At 40.5% G+C, this 6,000-nt stretch overlaps 1 long non-coding RNA gene across 1 annotated transcript in view; it reads left to right on the top strand.

The window, feature by feature from the left end:
* The first annotated feature begins 1,189 nt into the window (after positions 1 to 1,189).
* The window catches only part of LOC130684827 (uncharacterized), a 133,819-nt gene continuing 129,008 nt past the window's right edge, over positions 1,190 to 6,000 (top strand). The window contains exon 1 of the long non-coding RNA XR_008999175.1: positions 1,190 to 1,654. This is a non-coding gene — a long non-coding RNA (uncharacterized LOC130684827). The remainder of the gene's footprint in view (positions 1,655 to 6,000) is intronic.

The following is a 6,000-nucleotide window of genomic DNA, read 5'->3' as shown; positions in this document are numbered from 1 at the left end:
TTCTTAATGTCAACAATTATTTATTGGCTGCTTACTGTATAAGACTCTTATTGAATAGGGAAGATTGTGTTGAAGATGGTATAGGTTCGTGGCTGAATGTGTCTTAAGCCCAGAATATCTTAACTCAGGATTCTGGTTAGAGTTTATTCTGCACACACCCTAATATGAAGATGTATCCAAATGCCTTCCCTCCAGACCCATATTTTCTTATAAGAAACCAAACCTTTAAAAAATAAATTTTGGTCTTAAAAGACAAAGGTTTGGCTTGGTTTTTTGAAAATACTATAAATCCTCTTGTGTATTATTGCAGAAAAATTATTCATGATACTTGTTAAGGAACAGACAGTCTTTATTCAGGGATGACTTCAGTGGGGTTTTGCAGTAGGGGAGAGACTGGGCTCAATTCCTAATGCAACAAGGAAAAGTGGGAATTTATAGCCACAGGGCAGGGTGGAATAGGTCAGTGGATGGAAAAATCACCAAGTGGAAACATTAGGGGTTTGGGGAAGGGTGCTCTGGCTAAAGTGCCCTAACAAAACCCTTGCTGAAGGCAGGCCAGGGTGCTCAGACCTTACCTGAGGAATGCGGGCGATGAGGGACCCGATCAAATGTTGAGCGTGATGAGATGCTGAGAGTGGGGAATTCTGGCTAAACCAATTTAGGATCCTTGCTAAACTGGGTTCTTGAAGGACATGCCCAGGGGTGGGCAGAGGTGACTGGGGAGAGCTCCCTAGAGCTCAGTCCTGGAGAGAATCTTTGTCAGTATACGCATGGGACTGAAGAGGCGGTGGGAAGAAGGTTCATGTCATCAGGAGAAGAGAAAAGGCCATAGGGGGGGTTATTTTCAGTGGACATTCCCAGAGAATAACAAATCTAGACATGGGCTTAGTACTGACTTGTTATTTCCACCTGGAAAATTGTTTTTCATAGAGACGAGGTTTTGGGATCTGCATGTATTTCTTGGTGGGTCTGGTTCCAATGTGAGAGAACAATTCAGCCCTCTCTTGCCCCTATTTGAGGATTTTTACAGGTAAACAACTCATCCATTAATTAATCATCTTGTATTCATTAAGGAGGTTAAGAAAAAGTGTTAGGACTTGCGTTGTTGCCCTCATGGAATTTCCAGTCCAGGCTGGAAGACCCCCAGAGAGAAGTACAGCAGTCCTTTTTTGAAATGAGCTTCAAAAAGGAAGGATGACACCACATTTACAACTGCCACTCAGCTTTGAAGTCGGCAGAGTGGGTCATGTCACCACCTGCTTTAAACCCTTCAGCGGTTTCTCACTGATTCAGGATAAAGAACAGAATCCTTCATACAGCTTATGAGATTCTACATGAGTCGTGCTCTGTCAGTCTCTCCAAGCAATGTTTTGTTTTCTGATTCGCTTCATTTTCCGTGTTAGTATTTACTGAGGTTGCCAGGTTCTCACGTGGGTTAGTACTAAGCTGTCTCTAAGTGAGCTCATTAATATCGTGGCAGCTCACAGGAATGGCAAAAGGTCCTTGAGGCTTAAGCTGTGCTTGAAGTTTTGATGAAGGTAGGAGTCCTGACTGGATCTGTCCTCAACGACAGTGAATCCTTTTGGTTTCAGATGCAGTGCATGGAGCACAAATATTCATGCATTTATAGATGATGCTACTGCTAGGTCGCCAGGTGAGTTGATAAAGTTGGGGTGGTAGTGCCTGGCTGCAAGCTTCCTGAGATGCTCAGTAACATGCTCCTTCTTTGTCCTTGGTGTTCCTGATCAACAAGCAGTCCTCTGGTTGCAGTGAATACAGGTAACCAGATAAAGACCTGTCCCAACTGTGTGCCTCGGGAGTCTGTGCCCCCAGAGGAGACCTCACTGTTGAACAGCTGCCTTGTGGATTTCTTTCAGCGTTACTATCCACAGCTATCCTGCAGTAACTTTGGAATTACCCACTGAGATGCATTGCTTCCATACATGTATTTCTCAGTGGGACTCCTGAATCTTTCTAAGAAATATCTTTGCAGCCACATATGGATTTTGGTATGAAGCTGGCCTTATTACATCATTTACAGTCCTTATATGAACCTGGTAAACTACTTAAACAGATAAACATTTCATATGGACACATCCTTGCTTTCTGAGGAAAGTGCTTGCTTCTTTGAGAAACATTTTCCAAATAAGACTATTGTGTATTTGTCAGGGATGAGAGCTGGCACTTCTATGGGGGGCAGACAAGGGTGCTCAACCTGTATCTTGGCTAATCCCTGGGGTCCCCAAGGGAATGGGGGTTGGTGATAACAACACTGAACCATAAATCTTGACTTAACTGGATAATTTCTTAGGGAATTCAATTCTCAGCTGTCATTACAAGGCCTTCCTCTCTCTCTTTCCTGTTGTTGCTACTCTTTATTCTTTCTTAACTCTGTGAAGTCTACAGTTTCAGGGAGTTTTTGTTAAATGTTGTGGTGGTTTTTCTTCTGCACATGAGTTTCATCCCTGGAGACAATGAGGAGAAAACAAATTCTTGGAAAAGATGCCAAATGGCTGTTATTTATCTGGGTCAGTGGGCTGCATAGTTACCAAACATTAGAGTTATGCTTGCAAGCATCATTTACCTCACTGACTGTTTTCTGCTGGGTGATGTTTTAGCATTTTTAAGATGACCATACTTTCAGGCACATGGCAGACAAAAGGCTTTTTATTTTCCAGTTCATGAGTTTGTTTACCTGAAAAGTAGAACAAAGACAGCAAAATGGCATTTAGTTTTAATTCAATGAATTAATCTTTATAGAAAGAATAAAATTAATCATATTGGAGACAAGCTGGGAAATCAGAATGAATTAGTGCCTTCAGGCACTTAATCTAATCCTCTGGAAAATAAGGAGAACCGAGAAGCCACATGTTGCTTATTAAAGGCAAAAGACGTTTGAAAGTAGCCCAGATAATACTAAACATGCCCAAAAGGACTTTATTGATGAAGCCTTAATACTTTTTCAAGGATTATAATATATGTAGAAAAACATATTTTTGGTGGCCTATCCATTAAATATTACATTGAGTTTTTTATCCACTTGCTTGATCTTATAAGTTCTCTGAGCCTAGGCTTCAAGACATGGCAAAATGTTAACACACGAAAACGAAACAGAACAAAATACCAATTAACCAGGTGACGTGGTTCCTCTGAAATGAGTGAATTACACACAGAATACTCACAGATTTCACAGAGGATTGACACCTCCTCTCCTCCTTCTGGGCAGCCCATCCGGCTGGCTGGCTGGCAGTTAGGGGATTGGTGGCGTGGAGCAGGGTGGGGCCACGCACAGCTAATTTGACCTTGTCTTGCAGGCAAGCGCTCTCTGACCAGTCTGGATGAGCGTGTCCCCATCTGGCTCCAAGAACCAGTCTTTACCCAGAGGTGCCATATCCCACAAGCAGCTTCCCCCACAGTGCTCTCTGGGTCTGTGAGGGTGAGCAGGATGGCACCGAGGGTCCTAATTCCTACAGGCTGCTTGGGAATAATCCTCTTTCCCCACTACTGCCAAATGCCTGGAGAGGAGTCTTGCACATATTAGATGCACAATACATTCTTATTCATTGAGAAGTTTCTTTTCTTTAGTGAGGGATTTAAATGACTTGCAAAGGGACTCATTAATGTGGTAGCTGTGTGCTGATATGAGATACCAAATGCTGTATTGGCAAGGAAAGTGTCGGAGATGGGTTAATTTGCTGCCCATGTAATTTTCAAAATGATCTTAAACATATTCTAAGGATATGCTTTTAGGGTACACTTTCAGAAACAATGGTACAAGAGCTTTTGAAAATGTCAGTTACTAATTAAAAGTTCAATCTAGACTAATAGGTATTGGGTTATAGAACACTGATGTTAGGTTTTGAAAATACCAAATGCCATTTAGTAATCCGTCTGGAGGGGCTATCTTGGTCCTATTGCTCTTAACAAAATACTGCTTTTCTATGACCTGTTAAGCACTTGCCAACATCTTCTAGAAAAATACTTCAGATGACAACGGTGATACCATTGTGTAACAGAGTTATTTCTCTTCAGAATACATCACTTAGATTCAAGTGATGTCAGATTCAGTTTACTTTTACCGAATCCTAAGCTTTCAGATATATGATATTTTGAATGTGAACTAGCACACTGAGGTAAATATTTTCCTGTCTTCCCAGGTTTGTATGAGTTGTAGGGAGAGACAGAATTTAAGCCCAGATCCTCTAAGTCTGGTACTTTTCATATGTTGCTAACGTAGCCTTTTTTTACACAGCAAGCAGAACCAGTTATTGTAAGCCAGGGCTATTCCTTTCCACAATTTTTTTTTTGAGAGGGCATCTCTCATATTTATTGATCAAATGGTTGTTAACAGTTAACTACAATAAAATTCTGTACAGGGGACTCGATGCACAATCATTAATCCACCCCAAGCCTAATTCTCATCAGTCTCCGATCTTCTGAAGCACAACAAACAAGTTCTTACATGGTGAACAAATTCTTACATAGTCAATACGTTCTTACATGGTGAACAGTACAAGGGCAGTCATCACAGAAACTTTCGGTTTTGATCACGCATTATGAACTATAAACAAACAGGTCAAATATGAATATTCGTTTGATTTTTATACTTGATTTATATGTGAATCCCACATTTCTCCATTATTATTATTATTATTATTATTATTTTTTTAATAAAATGCTGAAGTGGTAGGTAGATGCAAGATAAAGGTAGAAAACATAGTTTAGTGCTGTAAGAAAGCAAATGTAGATGATCAGGTGTGTACCTGTAGACTATGTGTTAATCCAATCTAGACAAGGGTAGCAAAACATCCACAGATGCAGATGATTTCTCTCAAAACAAAGGGGGTGAGGTTCTAAACCTCACCTCTGTTGATCCCCAATTTCTCACCTGATGGACCCCCTGTGACTGTGCCTGTCTTAGGTTGTTCCTCCCTTGAGGAATCTTACCCGTCCCTGGCTAACCAGTCATCTTCCGGGGCCATACAGGGAAATGTAAAGTTGGTAAGTGAGAGAGAAGCAATATTGTTTGAAAAGGTAGGCTTTTTACTTCTTTGCATATTTATGCCCTGTGGCTTCTATGCCCAGCATTTGTCTTGAGGTATCTTTACCACTTGGAAGAATTATGATACTCAGTAAATTCGACATGAGGCATGAATTCTATTTAAGGGTTGTAATTAGGAAGGAAGAAGAAAAGCTATAGAAGTAGCAGACGGAAGAAAACATGGGAAGATTGGTTATTTCTTTGACATATCTTCTTGTAGAGTAATTTAAGCATGTATAAGTTTTAAACTACTAATTAAATTGCACACCCATATTAACATAATAGGAATACAGTTACATAACCAAAGCAGACCTACAATTACCAGCCATCTCCAGTGAAACCAAGAAAACCAGTTAGGCACCCTAAGCATTTGTGAAAACTTATCTATGATATGATGGATATTGTCTAACTGAACTTGAATAGTTTGAGAAAAATCAGACAATTTAAAACAACACACTCCTGGGAACTGTTCACATCCCATATGTTCTTCTAACAGTAGATAGTCTGTAGTCTCAAGATTTTGGAGTGCTGCAACTTGCACTTCTCCTAACTCTTGGTTGAGTTCCAACAGTATCGATCCAGCCAAATTTGTTATTTTACTGTATGCACAGGCCAGCTTAGATATCTCCTTCTTCATTCCAATGGCAGTTCCAGGAACCAGTGGGATGAATGCAGCTATGACTGCAACAGCGCCAGAATCTTTGTTGACGTTTTTTGATGATCATCTTCTGGAATGACTCTTCCAGAGAATGTTGATGTTGGAAGTTCTTCTTCATATCGTATCTTAATTCGTTTTCTGGGTAGCCAAATTAGGCTTTGATCCTCTGTATAAACACAAACAGACCCTTTGCCGACCCTTGATATGCCCTTTATACCATTGTGAAGAACTTAATGGAGGTCCCACACAGGAACTGCTTTTTTTTGTTGTTGTTGTTAGCATTAATCTACAATTACATGAA

This window comes from Manis pentadactyla, chromosome 1 (assembly GCF_030020395.1).
Source record: "Manis pentadactyla isolate mManPen7 chromosome 1, mManPen7.hap1, whole genome shotgun sequence".
Classification (NCBI taxonomy): domain Eukaryota; kingdom Metazoa; phylum Chordata; class Mammalia; order Pholidota; family Manidae; genus Manis; species Manis pentadactyla.
This window is presented reverse-complemented; position numbering and strand designations above follow the sequence as displayed.